The 18,907-nt window shown below is 36.7% G+C and overlaps 1 long non-coding RNA gene across 3 annotated transcripts in view; it reads right to left on the reverse strand.

The window, feature by feature from the left end:
* The window catches only part of LOC132691944 (uncharacterized), a 29,971-nt gene extending 11,279 nt beyond the window's left edge, over positions 1-18,692 (reverse strand). Inside the window, exons 1-2 of one of the 3 annotated variants that reach the window (XR_009616099.2) lie at positions 18,486-18,692; positions 7,528-7,609 (exon numbers count right to left, since the gene is read on the reverse strand). This is a non-coding gene — a long non-coding RNA (uncharacterized LOC132691944). The remainder of the gene's footprint in view (positions 1-7,527; positions 7,610-18,485) is intronic. The other 2 variants (XR_009616097.3, XR_009616098.2) reach the window with 2 other exon arrangements.
* Between the last annotated feature and the right edge of the window lie 215 nt (positions 18,693-18,907).

An 18,907-nucleotide genomic window follows, 5' to 3' on the forward strand; every position in this document is an offset into this window, starting at 1 on the left:
TTAACTTACAATGTCCAAAGGTATCTAAACTCCTGTTTGAATTTTATCAAGCAGTAAGAACACAATAACACTGATTACCCACCCCTCTGACATTCTATTTTTGTCTACTATTTTAGAGTTGTCCATTTAAATAAAACCGCAAAAATCGGACACTATTTTTATTACTTTATGCAGACGCTATTGTTTAGGTTAAGATATGTCTGCCATTTTATCATTATGTTTTTCTTGTATCTCAGAATGTCCCTCTGTAATAGTTTGCTGTTTGCTGAAATATATCTTTTAGGAGTTCCTACAGTAAAAAAAAAAAAAAAAAAAAAAAAAAAGCTGTAAATACTCTGTTTTTGTTTATTTAAAAAAGACTCTATTTCACTTCTAGTTTTGAAAAATAATTTTTCAGGGTAGAAAAGATTTGATTCGTTTAGCACCTATTGTTGAGAATTCTGCCGTTTAACTTTCAGTCTTTATTAGGCAATAGGTCTTTATTCTCTTGATGCTTTAAGAGCTTCTCTTTGATTTGAGTGTTCTGCTGTTCTGCAATTTTTCCAAAACATATCTAAGTGTAGATTTCTTTTATTTATATTGCTAGAGACTCATTATGCATCCTAAATCTGCAAATTCCAAAATTTCATTTATTTTGCAACTTTTCAGCCATTATCTACTTACATGTTTCCTCCCTTCCACTGTCCATATTCTATTCTATTCTGGCTTCCAACTATACATGTCTTGAAGCTTCTCAACTTCTATCTTCTATGTATCTTAACTTCTTTTTTTACGTATTGTGTTTCTTTTTTCCCCTCTGCGCTACATTCTGGGTAGTTTCATTAGATATATATTCAGTTTACTAATTATTTATTTGGCTGTGTCTAAAAGCTGTTTACCTAGTTTATGGAGATTTTTTTTTAATTCAAAAACTGTATTACTCATTTAAAGAAATCACATTTTGTTTTTGTAAAGTCTTCTGACCGTTACTGATGGTTGTATATTACCTACTCATATTTGTGTCTCTGCATCTTATTTTCTTAAGCATTTATGATATACCGTGTAGTAAGGAGAATAATGACCCACAAAAGCACCCATGTTTTAATCACCAGAGCCTATGAATATGTTAGGATACAATAACAAAAGGGAATTAAAGTTGGAGATGGAATTAAGATTACCAATCAGCAGATAGGGAAGTTGTCTCAGATTATCTATGAGTGCCCAATGTGATTATAAGGATCACTAAAAGTGGGAAAGGGATGTAGGAGAATGGGTGCAGAGGAAGAGATGTGACGGCAGAAACAGAAATATCAGAGAGGTACAACATGGCTGGCTTTCAGGGTGGAAAAAGAGGGTTATGATCCAAGGAATATGGGTGCTCTCTAGAAGGTGGGAAAAGCATGGAAATAGATTCGTCCTCAGAAATTTGAGAAAGGGACATAACCCCATCACACAGAAATTCTAAGACATCTGACCCCCAGAGCTATAATACAATAAATTTGTCTCCTTTCAAACTACTCAGTTAGTGGTAATTTGTTACAACAGCCATAGAAAACTTATGTATAGTTATTATATATTCCATATCTAACTACTTCAATATCTGAAGTCCTTAAAGACAATTGTTTCTGACATCTGCTGGCCATTACTCTTGTGGCTTATTTCTTCTTCTTTTTTTTAAGTTTATTTATTTATTTTAAGAGAGAGAAAGAGAGACTGAGAATGCATGCATGCAAGTGGGGAAGGGGCAGAGAGAGGGGGACAGAGAGAATCCCAAGTGGGCTCCACACCATAAGCCCGGGGCTCAAACCTACGAACCACAAGATCATGACCTGAGCTAAAATCAAGGGTCGGACACCTAACTGACTGAGCTACCCAGGCACCCCTGTGGCTTATTTCTTCTAACTCTTTGTGATACTTTTATTTTCAACTTGTATTTTCTTGATCTTAATTTGTAGAGATTCTGTAGGACTCACAGGTCACGTTTTCCTCTGACTCTACCAGGGGTCTGGGACAATAAAAACCTGGAAATTAATTTAATTCTCTGGACAAGTGATTTTTATATGCAGACATAGCTATCAATTGATTTTGTTAAAATTTAAAGGAAAAATAACATACATATATACATTTGAAAAAAAAAATTCTTTAACTCATTGTTCCAGTTTGCTCATTGTAATGGTCAGAGGTAAAACCAAAACAAAAAACCAAAATACGTTTTTTTCTCTTCAGTTGAAATGTTCATGCAAACAAGATTATGGATTGTGAACTTTGTCCATAACATGTTTGCATACGGCAAAAGGAAAGCTTGAAAGAGTTGGAAAATCAGAAAATGTTGACTGTGTGTATAATTATTGACAGATCTTGTGTAGCTTTCTAATTAGGACTTAATTCTACAGGATTTTATTTTGGTTATCTAAACTATAGACACAAATGTATTACTTACTTTTTTTTTAATATTTATTTATTTTTGAGAGAGAGAGAGACAGAGCATGAGTGGGAGAGGACCAGAGAGAGAGGGACACAGAATCGGAAGCAGGTTCCAGGCTCTGAGCTGTCAGCACAGAGTCCAACGCAGGCCTTGAACTCATGAACTGAGAGATCATGACATGAGTCGAAGTCAAACGCTTAACTGACTAAGCCACCCAGGCGCCCCAAATTTATTCAGTTTTAGCCAGTTGTTTTCATTTATACTTCCATGAGATTTAGATAATGGAAAGCAAAAACATGAGAAGCACTACAAGTCAATGAATGTGCCATCACAAACTTGGATAAGAAACTTGGAAGGAAGGAATTTAAAGCCAATGATGGAAATTAGATGTTACTACGTTTACTTCTTTATCATTGATGACTTTCACCAACCAAAGTTCTTCATATATCTTTTCTACACAAATAAGGTAAAACTGTTTGTATTTCATATCAAATGATTGTATGACTCATTCATAAGTGTGATTCTCTAGTTCTGTTTAATTGCCCTATGGGAAAGAGGTTAACATTGTCAACACCATCTTTTTAATGAACACTGTGATCTATTGCGAATGCAAATTGTGGTCGTCTGTGGGAAATAATTTAATTTATTTATTTTATTTTATTTTATTTTTAAAAATTTAATGTTTATTTATTTTTGAGAGAGAGAGAGAGCAAGGAAGGGAGAGAGAGAGAGGGAGACACAGAATCTAAAGCAGGCTCAAGGCTCTGAGCTGGCAACACAGAACCCGATGCGGGGCTGGAACTCACAGACCACGAGATCATTACCTGAACCGAAGTCAGATGCTTAACCGACTGAGCCACCCAGGTGCCCCTGTGGGAAATAATTTATAAGTGTATGAGCTAGAATTTTTTTATTTGTTTTAAAGAAAATGAATTCACTTTGAGAATGAAATCATCCTGTTTATTCCTCTTCATTTCAAGATTTAAGTATGAAATTTAACTTGCCCTCTCTTCCATTATTCATAGCGCATGTGAGCATGACATATAAACCTTCCAGCAATTGGATCAAAGTCCTAGGTAGAAAGCACATATAGATGTGTGTAATGTGCATGTGTATCACACAGAAGTATGTTTTAGAAATCCAACGATGATGGGGCACCTGGGTGGCTCAGCCAGTTGAGCAACAACTCTTTTTTTTGTTGTTGTTGTTAGTTTTTTTAATGTTTATTTTTATTTTTTTAGAGAGACATAGAGACAGAATGCAAGCAGGGGAAGGGAAGAGAGAGAGGGAGGCACAGAATCCGAAGCAGACTCCAGGCTCTGAGCTGTCAGCACAGAGCCCGATGCGGGGCTCCAACTCACAAAATGCAAGATCATGACCTGATCTGAAGTCAGAGGCTCAAGTGACTGAGCCACCCAGGTGCCCCTAGCATCCAACTCTTGATTTTGGCTCAGGTCATGATCCCAGGCTTGTGAGGTCAAGCCCCACATCAGGTGCTGCCCTGAGAGTGGAGTCTGCTTGGGATTCTCTCCCTTTCTCTCTCTCTCCCTCTGCCAACCCCGCCTCTCTCCCCAGCTTGCATGTGCTCTCTCTCTCTAAAAAAATAAAAATAAAAATAAAAATAAAAGAAATGCAATGATGATTTTGACTTATTCAGTTGACACTTCAGAACAGAGTCTTGCATCTCTGCCTGACTTGTATAACCTAGAATGCCTTCTCCTACAAGTATCCTGAGGTTTCATCTACACTGGCTAAACAGCTAAAAAAAAAAATCACTAACTTTTAATAAAAGGACTTCAAAAGTTCAGGCAAATTTCCAGGATGGTTAATTCAATGCTCACCAAGGTCATCAAAGACCAAGGCTTTTTCACCTCTTGTGTCTGATATCCTTACTTTTAGCTTCCTCCTAAAGTTTTGGGAAACTGCCTGCAGCTGCTCCAGATATCCCTTTTGAACATGAAAATACCAGGCGGAAAAGAGGAATGACTTTTCCTGTGACTTTCTCCTAGGATAGAGGGAACATTTCTTATAAGGCAGACATCGTTCTTGTCTTATTGACAGGATGAAACAGTGCTCATTCCTGAATTGGTCATTGGCAAGGAGATGAGGGTTAATCTTGCAACATTCAGGCTCACTCTGAAATCAGAGGATGGTGTCAGTTTCCACTGAAGCACTTACATTAGTGGGAAGGTTTTATTGGGAAAGAAGAAGGCAGATGCCTGGGTGGCTCAGTCGGTTAAGCGTCCACTTCAGCTCAGGTCATGATCTCATGGTTCGTGGGTTTGAGCCCCGCATTGAGCTCTGTGCTGACAGCTCGAAGTCTGGAGCCTGCTTCGGATTCTGTGTCTCCTTCTCGCTCTACCCTTCCGCTACTCATGTTCGCTGTCTCTTTCTCTCCCTCAAAAATAAATAAACATTAAAAAAAAAGGAAAGAAAAAGGGAGAAAGCAATAATGAGTAGGCAAACAAGTGTCAATTACATCACTGAAATATTTATGTCTTTAGATTTCAGATTGTTACAAGAAAGTCCCTTAATCTTTAAATTAAAACTTCTAATTTATATTCTTTTTTTTTCCTGGTCTAATTTATATTCTTCATAAGGATTTTTAAATGGCCAATATCTGAACAGTTAACTCTCTTGCTATATGATTGAAATAAATTCTTATGACTGGAAAACAGGGTTAACTGGTCCACCAGACAATTTCACAATGAATCGAATCATGGGAATGAAACACCAAAAGTATATTAGCACTCCTCAGCATTGCTATTTTGTCCAGGCAAATGTTCAAATGCAACTGGGACTAAAACCAACCTTATTTTCTAAGCAGAGTATGAATTCTTCTAGAGGAGAAAATAAAGCAGCCATCTTTAAAGGTATGGAAGCATTTGTTTCCAGTCATTAACATCCTTCACGATGCGCACTATTGAGTAGCTTAGAAAATGTGTCTTAGGGGCGCCTGGGTGGCGCAGTCGGTTAAGCGTCCGACTTCAGCCAGGTCACGATCTCGCGGTCCGTGAGTTCGAGCCCCGCGTCAGGCTCTGGGCTGATGGCTCGGAGCCTGGAGCCTGTTTCCGATTCTGTGTCTCCCTCTCTCTCTGCCCCTCCCCCGTTCATGCTCTGTCTCTCTCTGTCCCAAAAATAAATAAAAAATGTTGAAAAAAAAAATTAAAAAAAAAAAAAAAAGAAAATGTGTCTTAATCTACTGAATGGCAGAATATTAACAAAGAACAAAAGAGCAAAAGTCAAGGGAATGGCAGAAAAATTACATCCAGACAAGTGGAATAATGCACAGCCTCTCAAATCATATTTTAAAGAATACTAAATGACATGGAGGAATATGTATAATGTAATTTCAATTAAAAATTAGGATGCAAACTACTTATTAGGATCCCATCAGCAAACCAATTGGAAAGATGTAGAAATTTTTCATTGTTTTTTCTCCATATTTTATGCTTTCCAAAAGTTCAAAGTTGTGACAGATTGAAGTGTTACCGAGTATTCTCTGTCCTCCTTGTCAAAGAATTGTGCTTTCGCACCCCATCTCTTAGATTACTTGCTTTGATCAACTAAATGTGTGTGGTGTGATGTCTGCTACATTTGAGCAGAAGCTTTGGGACCACTGTGAGCCTCTGTCACTGCTCTCATCTCTCTGCTCTGAGCACGACATGACCAGATAAGGGTCATTTGTCATTCTGCATCCATGAATTAAGAACCCACATGGAGCTCACACGTAATGTATAAAAGACAGAAACCTCCGTCATTAGAACCTATTGATATGTGGGGGCTATTTATTACATCAGCATAACTTAGCAAAATTTACCTAATAAAGAGGTCTTGGGCTTTGTGTTTCCATTCAGAAGAATAATAAATCTAAAATCACACTGAAAAATACGAATGTCGTTTACAATTACGCCACCGATACTGCTGGGAGGAGGAACATGCCATTGCGTTCTGGACCTCAGGGAGAAGAAACGGAAGAGGATTTATTCCAAGTCCATTTACACAGTCCTGCTGTGCAGTGTTGAAGCTTTCCTTTCTGTTTGATATGAGCATCCTTTATTCTTTTGGTTCTCTGCCTCCTTAGGAATGCTTCCACTATCCCCAAGCAACTATAAATAATCCAACAAAACATCTAGATTGCTGTTCTTCTTCACTTGTCACCACCTCTCCTCTCCTCTCCTATCCACTTCAGTCTGATCAGGAAGGTCGCCATCACTGTCAAATCTAATGGCCTTACTTAGTGCTCATTTTCTTGTTGTTTTGTTTTGTTTTCCAGCCTTTGATTCAGGTGTGCACCCCTGTCCTTCCTGAAACTTTTTCTCTCTTGGTTCAGGGGCACTGTCATCTTGTCTTGCTTCTTACACTGCTGGGACCATTCCCGTCTGTTCAGTTGGCATTTCTTTATTTTGTCTTCTCTTATATGAACGTGTGTCTTAAGTTCTGTCTTTATAATTCTTTTCCATTCTTTTTTTTTTTTTTTTAACAATGTCTTCTTTGTCACACATATCCTTTTGTGTCAGAGATGCATAGAGGAATGAGCAATGTACCTGTAAGTTGCTTGGATCTTTCTCATCAGGAAACAGTGGCATGGCTATTGGTACATAAATCCTTTGGAAGACTGCACTGCATCTCTGAGATTAGTATAAAATTACACTACAGGAGTTAAACCTGTCTTTGTTCATTAGTGAAAAATCTTCTCATCGGTGAAATTATTCTAAAAATTGTCCCATGGCAATTTTAATATCTAGTCTCATTTTCCAGGGCCTTTTCTGGTATGATATACGATCACTATTTCTCATAAACCACATTCAACAACAAGAAATAGTACTGATCTTGGCAAGATTAATAAGTTATGTAATTGCTTGGGATTCCAAATATGAGTTCATGGACTGTTACATTCGTGTAGAAAAAGAGCCAAAATGTAAGCTAACAATTTTACAGAGCCTGCAGCAACAACACTTATGCTAGAAGATGTTTATTTTCTGTGAAGCAATGAAAGCTTCTGTAAAACTTTGCTTGTTTTCCCAGTTGTTCTATTGGAATCTAATTAATGGATTTTCCCATCTTAGGTATTTTTTAAAGAAATAAAAATCTTACTCGTAGTCAGAAAAATTCATACTCACCCTGAAGTCATGTATTGTGACCATCCGTCTTCACACACAGAGCTGTCCTGAAGATATGAAATGTATCGTGTTTTAAAGACCCCTAGAGAAAATGATTTTAGAGCTTACTTTTGGTGACTTATTCCAATGACTAAATCCCCTCAGGAAATTATTTCTCATCTAACCTGAATATTTCACAATATGCTTAAATGTTTCCTTTTACTATGTCGTCACTGAAAATGTCTGTAAAGAAACCTGTCTAAACTGAAAAACCATTTTTTTAAACTACTCCTTGCCAACTTTCTTTAATCTAACTCAACTTTCTTTTTTTTTAAATAGTGAATCCTAAATCATTTCTGAGATACTCTGAATGCTTTCCAACGGAGGTTCTCGCTTAATCCCCAATGTTTAAGTTATGTGTTACATATATTTGTTTTTTTAATTTACAGTTCTATAATTCAGAATATCCTATGTTATGACCATTTAAATATACATTATTATAAAATGTGTGCATTTAGTTATGCTTACAAAAAATGATCTTTGAACAAACAAACCCTCCATCAAGTTCATAGCAATAACTGTCAAAACAAAAAGATGGTCTAAGAAAAAAGTTTTTTTCTGTTAATTTTTTTTAACTTCCTGGCTTTTGTGGCTGCTGTTACTCTCCGGCAGGATTATCACAGTGTAACATAAATAGGAGATTAACTTTACAGTCACTCTCCATTCACCATAAAACTTCTTGACCTACTCAAGTCCAGTAGGGTCAGCGTTTTCTTTGGCCAGCTTGAATCTTTGGCTGTGGTACCGTGGGGCTCACGCCATGGAATACTGTCAGCACAAGGGATATCCTTTGGAAAACAACGCAAACTCGCCCTCCTTTTTTTTTTTTTTTTTTTTTTTTGCATACAACGGTAGGGAAACTCTCATTCCTCAATTCATTAATGTCAAAGAGTCTAAAGAAGTTTGTAAGGATAAAGAAAAGCCCTGCTAATTAACCATTGTGTTGCAATCATAATCAAGATTTACAAAGTACTTTTTGTGCCAGGTAGCACATAGATTGCACAAAAGACAATTTCTGCTGACAAATTTTCTGCCGGCCCTGTATCTCAAGTCTCAATAGGTGGACTCTTTGTGCCAAAGACTTCTGATTAATTAGGAAAATTCAGCAAGCAATTATGAAAATAACGCTCCAAGTCACTTAAGCACGAGGTAGTGTTTTCCTGTTATATTTCAAGTAAACAAAGGGATACTGGTTGATTGTTGGAGAGGAGTTGATTGTAACCTTTGACTCCAAATAATGAGCCTGTTTCTTAATTCCATTTAATGGTTTAGAATTCCAAAGCTATGGAGTTCATTAGGGAAGCAGAGGAAGTAAACACATGGAAAACAGGGAAAGAGAACCATTCACTCCCAAGTGGCTTCCTTTCCCTGACATTAATTTGCAGGTGGACCAAATCCATAGCCACTTCTCATCACATACAGACAAACGAAATAACTTTTAGCTGTCCTCATGCTATTTTTCATCCTAGAAGCTGGTTGTACATGTGGTCAAATGAACCGACGATGGGAGCGGTGCTGAGGGACTTTGGACTACGTATGAGTGGAATTACTGAGAAGTTGATAGAGACGGATGTTTTCAGTTACAATTTTAACTGGACACAATGGCTTCCCCACAGGAAAGTTCATGGATCCATAAACCTAGTCCACTGCTCCCTTACAGGAAAGGAGCTGTTTATTACTACATCCCATGCCACCTGCTCAGCTATCAAGTGTTCATTTGTTCTCTTGGGAACAACAGGGTGGGGTAGTTACTAGAAACAGGGCTGAAAGCCAGCAAGTATTCCACTTCCAAATTCTGGCTGACTCCTCGAGTGACCTCTGTCTAGTCCTCTCAATAAAGCTAACCACTGCTTGTTTAAAACTGGAGCCAGATATGTACTGCCATGGGAAATATCCACACTTCACTGGTATTTTTTGGGCACAGAATGCATACAAAATTATCCTTGTCACCAATAGGTGTCTATTGGGCATCTTCTATTAATATGTGGTTAATGAGTTAAAGGGCATGTAGTATGTATGCATAGATTTACATATATGCATATAATAAACGGAGTTTGTTATCAAGGGATTCCTTTGTACATTGTTTTGTAAAGCTTGTTTTTTGTAAAAAGAATTTAGGTAGATTATGTAAATTAAGAAATTCATGTAATCAATATACATATTTACATAATTAAGAAATTATGCGAATTAATGTACAAATCTATTATGTAAATTAATGCGCAAATTCCATAAAGTGAATTAGCCCTGTCACAGTTAATTGTTAGGTGTTGTCTATGCTGCGCAAAATCAATTTTAAAGATAACCATCAGTGACAAAAAAAGAATACAAAAGTTCTCCCCACAAAGAGCCAGAAGGCTAACACACAAAATAATTATTTTTTTTTTTTGGCTGTTGTTATTAGAAGAGAGCAAGAAAAAGGTACCTGCCCTTTGGACTGTATGTTTGCACGATTAGAATCATGACAGTGTATAATGACAAAATATCCTCTGTACCGTCTAAAGTGCGTGACAGCTCCTGGGCATGGTGATATTTCATAAATGGCCCAGGTGGCAGAACCCCTCCCCGCCCTCCCAGCAGCAGACCTCACTGGTAGCTGACAATTGAATGTACTATCCTTGACTTCAACAGTTGTCAGAGAGAGACAAAAAAATATTCCAGAAATTAAAGATGTTCGATAGTATGGATGTCCAGACGTAGAATGTGGGGTAAGAGAAATGCTCCTTTCACACTTTAGCAAGCTTTGGGAACAAGGAAGTGATCACTCCAGAGATCCCCAATGGTTTAGAAATACCAAAGCTAACAAAATCTCCCAATATTTGGAAACCCAAACCACCCAGCTTAGATTCTTGAAGAACTTTAATGTTACTGCACTATGCAAGAAAAACAAGTGCAATACCAGTAATAGTGAAACACGATTGGAGGCTCCTAAAACCTCCACTCATGAAAACAGTTAGGGCAAGGAGCTGAGTCCTATCGAGGTAGCTATGGACAGTAGCACTCAGCCGCAGCACCCAACCCCACCAACTCCCAGGACCTCCTGCTACCATAGGAGTCCTGGGTTTTTCAAGTGCTTAATGAAGTAATTAGTTGGAGTTGAAAATGGAAGAGAACAGACCGGTAGGAGCATAAAACATGACAATGTACGGTTAGAGCCTCTGCTGTCTAGCAGCTAGCTTTTCTATGACTCTGTTCCTCATTTTAAGTGCGATATCACCCCAAATATTTTCTTTGTCACAACTATCTCATTATTGACAGCCTCAGGACAAAGTGCCCAGGAGAGGAGCTATAAAGGAGGAGATCTAAATTGATTTGCAAGGTATACCAGTCTTTTCCTGTCATTTTTTAGGGATGCACATAAGGTGTCAGTTATCTGAGACAGGTCTAAGTTTTGCCTTATGGATGCAATCTGTTCTTTTCATGATTTTGCACATGTGATATCATTGTTCTTTGATATCATCAGATCCCCATTAAGAGTGATATATTAGTCAGCTTGGTCTGTCACAACAAAATGTCATGGAGTGGGTCACTTAAACAATGGAAATTTATTTTCTCACAGTCCTGGAGACTAAAAGTTCAAGATCAAGGTGCCTTCAGGTTTGGTTCCTGGTGAAGGCTCTCGTGGCTTGCGGATGGCTGCCTTCTCACTGTGTGCTCACATGGCCTTTGCTTGATGTCTATCCTGGGAGAGGGAATTCAAGAAGGAGAAAGACCTTTGGTGTCTCCTACTCTTTGTATAAGGATATCAGTCTTTTTGGATTAGGGCCCCAACTTTATGATCTTATTTAAACTTAATTATCTCCCTAAACATCTATCTCCAAATACAGTCACATGGGGCTTACGCTTCAACGTATGAATTTGGAGGATACAATTCAGTCCAAAACACATAATAAATATTGATTAGTATTAATCAGGCATATGCACGGGGCACTGGTATTGTTCAACTAACTTGGTAATACTAGGTAATAATTGTGTAGATTAAACTAATTAATAAAATAAGCCAATTGAGAGCATTATGCTAAGTGAAATAAGCCATGCAGGGAAAGACAAACACTGCATGATCTCACTTATGTGTGGAATAAAACAAACAAACAAACAAACAACCAAACAAAAACAACTCCTCTGGAGAGAACAAATTGTGGTTGCCAGAGGTCAGGAGAAAGTATAACCATGGTCAGTGTATACAAAATTCCAGTTTTAAGATAAGTTCTGGAGTTGTAATATACAGCATGGTGACTATAGTTAACAATACTGTATTGTGTATTTGAAAGTTGCTAAGAGAGTAAATCTGAAAAGTCTTTATCATAAGAAGAGAAGTTTGTAACTGTGTGAGGTGATTGACAGTAACTAAATTTACTATGGTAATCATTTGCTAATGTGTTATATATCAAATCTTGTTCAATACCTTAAATTGACACAATGTTATATGTCAATTGTATCTCAATAAAGCTGGAAGGTAAGATAAGATAAGATCTCACTTTATGCCATACACAAATCTAACAGGAGACGCTTCATAGTATTTATTGGGATCAAACAGACTGACTTAGAATCCCAATTCTATCACTTACTGGTTATGGGAACTTAGGCAAATAGCTTAAAGACTGAACCCCAGATGTTTCATATGAAAAAGGTTACTATAAGGATTAATTTGAAGTACTTCATATTAAGTGTTTAGCACAATATCTGGCACATAATGTATATCAGTAAATGGTAGTTAATATGAATTATCATTCCTATTATGCTAATGTAAAGATCAAAATCAAATGAACTTTATTAGCAAGTAGACAGTTATCAGAATTCTGTGTTAAGTTGAAACTTGTGTATTCTTCACACTGCCAAGAAGGAATTTTCCTGGTCTGCTTTAGGGTTGTAATTCAAGGCAATGTTCTCTCTCGTGTACCTAAAGCCCCCCAAAGGCTCATAACTTGCCTTAGGCTCAGAGATGGGCAGCTGGCACAGTCCACACAAGATGTCAGATGCTCAGGTGACTTCTTGAGGCTGTACTCTAAGAGAAGAGTCATGGGCCATGACAGACCAGAGTCCTGAGAGACGGGTCAGTGGACAGCATAGAGCTAGTGACTGTTGTATTCTTGAATGTGACACCTAAAATCACATGCACCACACACGCAGGTCGAAACACTGCCTCAGCCCACAGACCAGTATTTGCTTATAAATGTGAGTGAAGATGGATCTTTTGATTTTAAGCTATTAAACCTTCAATTTTGGGCCACATTGGCTTCAGGGTATTTTAAATCTTCCGAGCAAAGCAGTAGATTTGATGTGATCATTTTTAATTACTACTTTTCACACAGCTTTTGACATTTATAAGCAATTTGGTTCTTTCCTAAACATGAGTTTATAGATTTCTCTAGGTTTGGCATTGCCCTTGTTTCTTGGCACAACATTATGTTACTATTTTTAAAAACGAGCGTGACAGTGTAGATACTGAAATGGACACTTTGAGCCAAAACAAAGTTTGCATCCAGTTGGAAGGACCAAGAGGCTGACATTCAAATGTCAATGGATTCCCCTGCTCACTTTTTTTTTTCACATTGAAAGATTTGCTTTAAAATTTGTTATCACATGAAACAATGTCAGTTTGATTTCCAGCATGGGGAATATTCATAAGTGCATTTAATTTCAATTTCAGTTGCCTCTTAATGACTTTATTTTGGAACATATCCTTAAAAATTATGCTATTCAAATAATTTATCTCTTTCAACCTTCCTCCCCATAAAAAATTTAAGAGCACGAGACATTGTAAAAACCCTGTGTTACATAAGGGTGTGGTGGCCATTATTACATAAAATTACTGAAGGTATTTTAATTCCCAAATTGCTTGTCGTCTGGATTATCTATATTTGATTTTTCTCAAGCTAAACTTTATGTCCCTTTAATGGCTCTCAGTGACATTATTATTTAACATGTAACAGGATGATCTTCCAGTTTTTTTTTCCTTTTCTAAAACCTAAGTTTTTTTCTTCTGCTAAAACCTGATAAGGTTAAAAGTTGTATCTGAGTTTATTGGTTTCATAATCAGGGAATTTACTTTTTGCAAAGAGGAAAATCAATATCAGATCCTTTGGAAATGAGTGCAGTGAAATTTTGGCTGGTCATTTTTTGAGAGACCAAGAAAAATGCTGTCAACCATAATGCTAAATTTGGAAGTGCAATGTCGAGCCAACGGGTATTTTAGCAAGGCTGATGCTATACTTGGGAATTTGTCAAGTACATAAATAATATTTCATAGCACATTTGGCTGTGTGCAAAGTAGATACAGAATTTATTCTTCACCCTAACAACGAAAAATACCACACATTTAAAAATGTATTAGGGTGAGTTCCTCCATTCTGTTCTATTTATTTTCATGGTGTTTATTAAGGAAGCACCGAGGCTTCTTTTAAAATGTCATATCTGAGCTAACACCATGGGGTTTTATCCACTGCATGAACTTTACTTGTATTCAGACAGCTAATGGAAAAATAAATAATTTAATCTGTACTCCTGGACAGCTATTCCTGTGGGTTAAACCAGCTGCAGGCTGGTCCAATAAGGATTTTTTTTTCCAACTGTCCATCCTTAAACACTCACTCCTATCTCTCTCTCTCTCTCTCTCTCTCTCTCTCTCTCTCTCTTTCTCTCACCACTAGCTATTGTTCTTCCAGAGCCTTTGGTGAACACAAGGACAAATGTGCAGGGATCACTGAATGCACAATTATGTCTATGGTGAAAATACAATCCACTGAGGAATGACATTCTATTGTTCCTGGAGACTTAGCATTTTAGAGCTCAGACGTGCCTTGGAAGAACAATTCAGACCTACCTTGCAGGAGCGGACACAGGTTTCAGACAAGTTAAGTCAGACTCTGACTGTTATCTGACCTGGGGTCCTTTCCATTTGTTCCACAGCACCTCTTGCCTGCAAACAGGTTATTTTCATTTCCATGTTGACAAAGAACTATGATCATTTATGGATACTTGCATTGATTTGTTATACCTAACTTTCTGTGTTTGACAGTCATAATTTAAAAAAGAGAAGAGGGTCCTGTTGCCCTCCCACAGATCCAGAGAGCTTAGGTTTTGAAAAGGGACTGGCTTTTTAAAATGTTTATTTATTTTTGAGAGAGAGAGAGAGCGCACCCACAAGTAGGGGAGGGGCAGAGAGAGAGGGAGACAGAGAATCCCAAGCAGGCTCCAAGCTGTCAGTGCAAAGCCTGATGTGGAGCTGGAATCCGTGAACCGTGAGATCATGACCTGAGCCGAGGTCAGACGTTCTACCGACTGAACCACCCAGGCACCCTAGAAAGGTTTACTTTTTAAGAGAAAGACATTTTGTTCCTCTGAACACCCAGAAAAAACCCTAGGTTTGAGGCCCCGTTAAGGAACCCCAACAGTGCTGTCCAGGCACTCTGTGAAATACTCATTTTGGAAACCAGGAAAGCACAGCTGAGCACCATTTGTCCTGGTCTACACGTGGCAAGGAGGAGGAGGAGGAGGAGGAGACCTGTTGACAGACACAGCCTTCCAAGTAATCTGTCACTAATTTGACAATAAAACCTATCGAACATTTTGCATATTTTAAACTGTACAACAACCCATGACTGTTATCATCTTTATTTCATAGAGAAACTGAGTAAACTGTGCAAAATCATACAGCAAGTAGATAGGAGTCAAATTGACCCAGGAAATTCCGTTTCTGAGCCTAAGCATTTAATAGTTTCTCAACCTCTTGCCTTCTGTCTCTAGAACTGGTGACATCAAAAGCCAGCCATGTTCTAAGTAACGTTGATTAGTATCTTTTAGGTTTTAACATCTCTCATAATAAGGAAAGTTTTCCATTATGTTTGCCTTATGACAACATAATTGTAACTAAATAAATCACCCCTTTATAATGTTATGGAATTTAGGCAGTTAAATTAATTGTAGTCCTTCATTTATAACACATTATAACAATTTGTCCATGTAGGACTCTGTTTTTTCTTTAAAATTTTATAATGATTATCTGGGAACTTACTACTCGACTTAAGAACTAGAATGCTACCAATAAGTTATACCTCCACTGACTCCTCCTTCACCCCTACCACCAATTCTATTCCACAGTAACCTTTATCTTGAATTTCATGTTTGTCTTTTTACTTTTTAAAAAGTTTTATCATTTATATGAGAGAATATTTTTTTAAAGCTTTGTTTTTGAATTTTCAGTAGTATCATATTGTATCAATCTTCTAGTAGTGGATATATGGATATAGCTATAGCTCATTAATTTTCCCTTTTGTAAAATCGTTAATTCGAAATATATTGAAATGTATTTATCCATTCTTCTACTGATGGATATATGAATTATATCCAGCTTTTGTTTTTTAATGACATAGTGGTATAAATATTCATACATGTCCTCTGGTGCACATGTCTTCTCAGTTATAAAACTGGGAAAAAGAATGCTGTGTTATAGGATTTGTAAATACTAAAGTCTGCAAGAAAATGCCAAATTTTTTTTTTTTGAAGGAGTTGTACCAATTTACACTCCCACTAGTAATTTATAAGCAAGACCACGGATTTATTTTTCCTTTGAATTTTTTATTGCTAAACTTTGTACGATAATCAAATGGTAGTTCACTGTGGTTTTGATTTGAATTTTGCTAATTTAGCAAAACTGAATTAAAGTTGAAAACTTTAGATTTTAATTGGTTTATGTGTTTACTTTTTAAAATGTTCATTTGTTTATTTTGAGAGAGAGATAGAGTGCGTTCAGGAGGGGGGCAGAGAGAGAGGAAAAGAGAGAGAATCCCAAGCAGGTTCTGTGATGCCAGAGCAGAGTCCGATGGGGCTGGAACTCACAAACTATGAGATCATGACCCAAGCCAAAATCAAGAGTCATATGATTAACCGACTGAGCCACCCAGGCACCCCCTTTTTGTTTACTGTTAAGACAAATGTTCCTATCGTTTCTCCTTCTCCTTCTAAGTTGCTTAGTAGGAATTCAGTATGTCGTCTATAGCAACCATTTTGTACTGGTTATTGATGTTTCAGAATCATCTTAGTTATTGCTTTATCCTTTTAAACATTTTCTCTGATTAACAGTTGTTAGTTTTCACGTAGTCTAATTTGCCATTATTTTATATGTAGCAATTTTTATAGCTTATATAAGATTAGATACACATTCCCTAATTTTTTAAAATTTTGCTTTTGATATTTATGTCAAAATTTATTTACAGTTAACATCCATGTAAGCAGTGAGATAAAGGCACATTTTTGTTTCCCTCTCACTGTTAACTATTTTCCCAGCTCAGTTATTTCAATAGCCTCTCCTTTCTTCACTGATCTTCCATGGCACCTCTGACAATATTAACATTCCTTCTATTTTTAGATCTGTTAGGGTCCTTCTACTAGCTTCCACTGGTTAATTTCTTTCTTTCTTAATAAATTTATTGATTTATTTTAATTAATTAATTTATTAATCGTAATTTATTGTTCTACACTCACCTAATTACTATAATTTACAGTGGGGCTAGCTGTCTGGTTGGAAGTCTTTATTTCATTTCTTCCCCCTAGTTTAGATATATTCTGGCAACACTTAATTGGCAACACTTAGTTTAGATATATTCTGGCAACATAAATTTTACAAAAAAGCATGCTGAACTCCATGAAAAATACTATTGAAATTTTAATTGGCGTTCTATGGATTTGTGAGACATTTGGGAGAATTGACACCTTTTTTTTTTTTAAATTATTTATTTATTTATTTATTTATTTATTTATTTAGAGAGCAGAGAGAGGGAGAGCAAGAATCCCAAGCTGACTCCAAGCTGACAGTGCATAAAATCTGACTCAGGACCTGACCCCACGAACTGTGAGATCATGTCGTGAGCCGAAATCAGGAGATGGACATGTTACTGAATGAGCCACCCAAATTGATACCTTTTATGTATTGCTTTCCTAGTCATGGACATGAGCCAACTCTCCACTTTTTAAAGTCTTCTGTAATTCCTTTAAGTCAAATTTTATCCTGTACTTCATCAAGGTCTTGCAACTCTTTTTTTAGGTATGTTCTTTAGGTATGATACTTTGTTTTTGTTGCTAATGTAAATGGTGTTATTTTAAATTATGTTTTGTATTTTTTCCCACTGTATAAAGCTATAATTGACCTTTGTATATTGATTTTATATCTAGCTATCATGCTGACCTATGTTATTATGTGTAATGATTTTTAAAGATTTTATAGATGTATAAAAATATATAATAAATGGACACTAAACAGTAACAATTTTTTTTGCCTTCATTTAATAAGATAATCTTATGTACTTTTCTAATCTGTTGATCTGGTTGAAGACATTTTTTTCTGTTGTTTCTGTTTCATTGTTTCTAATCTGTTGATCTGGTTGAAGACAGATTTTCTAAAATTAAACTAACTTTGTATTCTGGATATAAACTGAGTCTTGTTTTATTATCTTTGTGTATCCACTTGCTGGTTTCAGATTGCTATTATTTTGTTAAGCTTTTCTTTAATAATTGCTATGAATGAAACAGGCTTTCAGATTTCCTTTTTAGTTCTTGCTTCATTGGAAACATGGGAATATATTCCTAGTTTGTTCTCTAGAGAATATATCTAAGATTAGAATAATCTGTTACTTGACAATAATAAACGTATCCCATAAAATGGTTTGATCCTGGTGTTTTCATTGTAGAAAGATTTTAATTATTGTCTCAAGTTTATAATTATGGCACTATTCGAGTTTCCTACTTATTCTTAAATCAGTTTTTGATGTCATATTCTTCTATAAATGTATTCATTTCATTTAATGAATCTAAAGCTTCATCTAAGCTTTCAAATTAATTTACCAAGCTATTGATCAATAACATTGCCTGTTTAATCTCTTGTATCTGTATATCCTTCTTTTAACTATAATCTTACTCATTTATACCTTTGGTCCAGAGTTCAGTTAAGCTACTCCATGGCACTGCTGCCTCAGCATCCATTTTGTTTGGGCAAGTGACTTGCAGGGGCCTTGAACTGACATTAGCCCCTGAATAGCAGCCACAGAGTCACAAGCAAATGTAACTTCCTATTATGACTTCTTCAACAGCCCTTGTGATCAGATCAGCTGTCTTCCCTGCCTCCCAGCACCTGAATGTTTATGCACCTCTTATCTGAGACCCCAGTGGAGCTAACTGCACCCCGACTCTTCTGGTTGGAATTGACTAACTCTAATAAAAGACATGTGTCCCAGATCCTGCCTCTTTGTCTACATTTTGCATTAACTTCTCTCAGTTGCCCCTTGAAGGGGGATGTGCATTTCCTCCAGGACCTGTGAGTAACAAACTGCTCTATTTTAATTCTTCTTCT

The sequence above is a fragment of the Panthera onca genome, chromosome B1 (assembly GCF_046562875.1).
Source record: "Panthera onca isolate mPanOnc1 chromosome B1, mPanOnc1 haplotype 2, whole genome shotgun sequence".
Lineage (NCBI taxonomy): Eukaryota > Metazoa > Chordata > Mammalia > Carnivora > Felidae > Panthera > Panthera onca.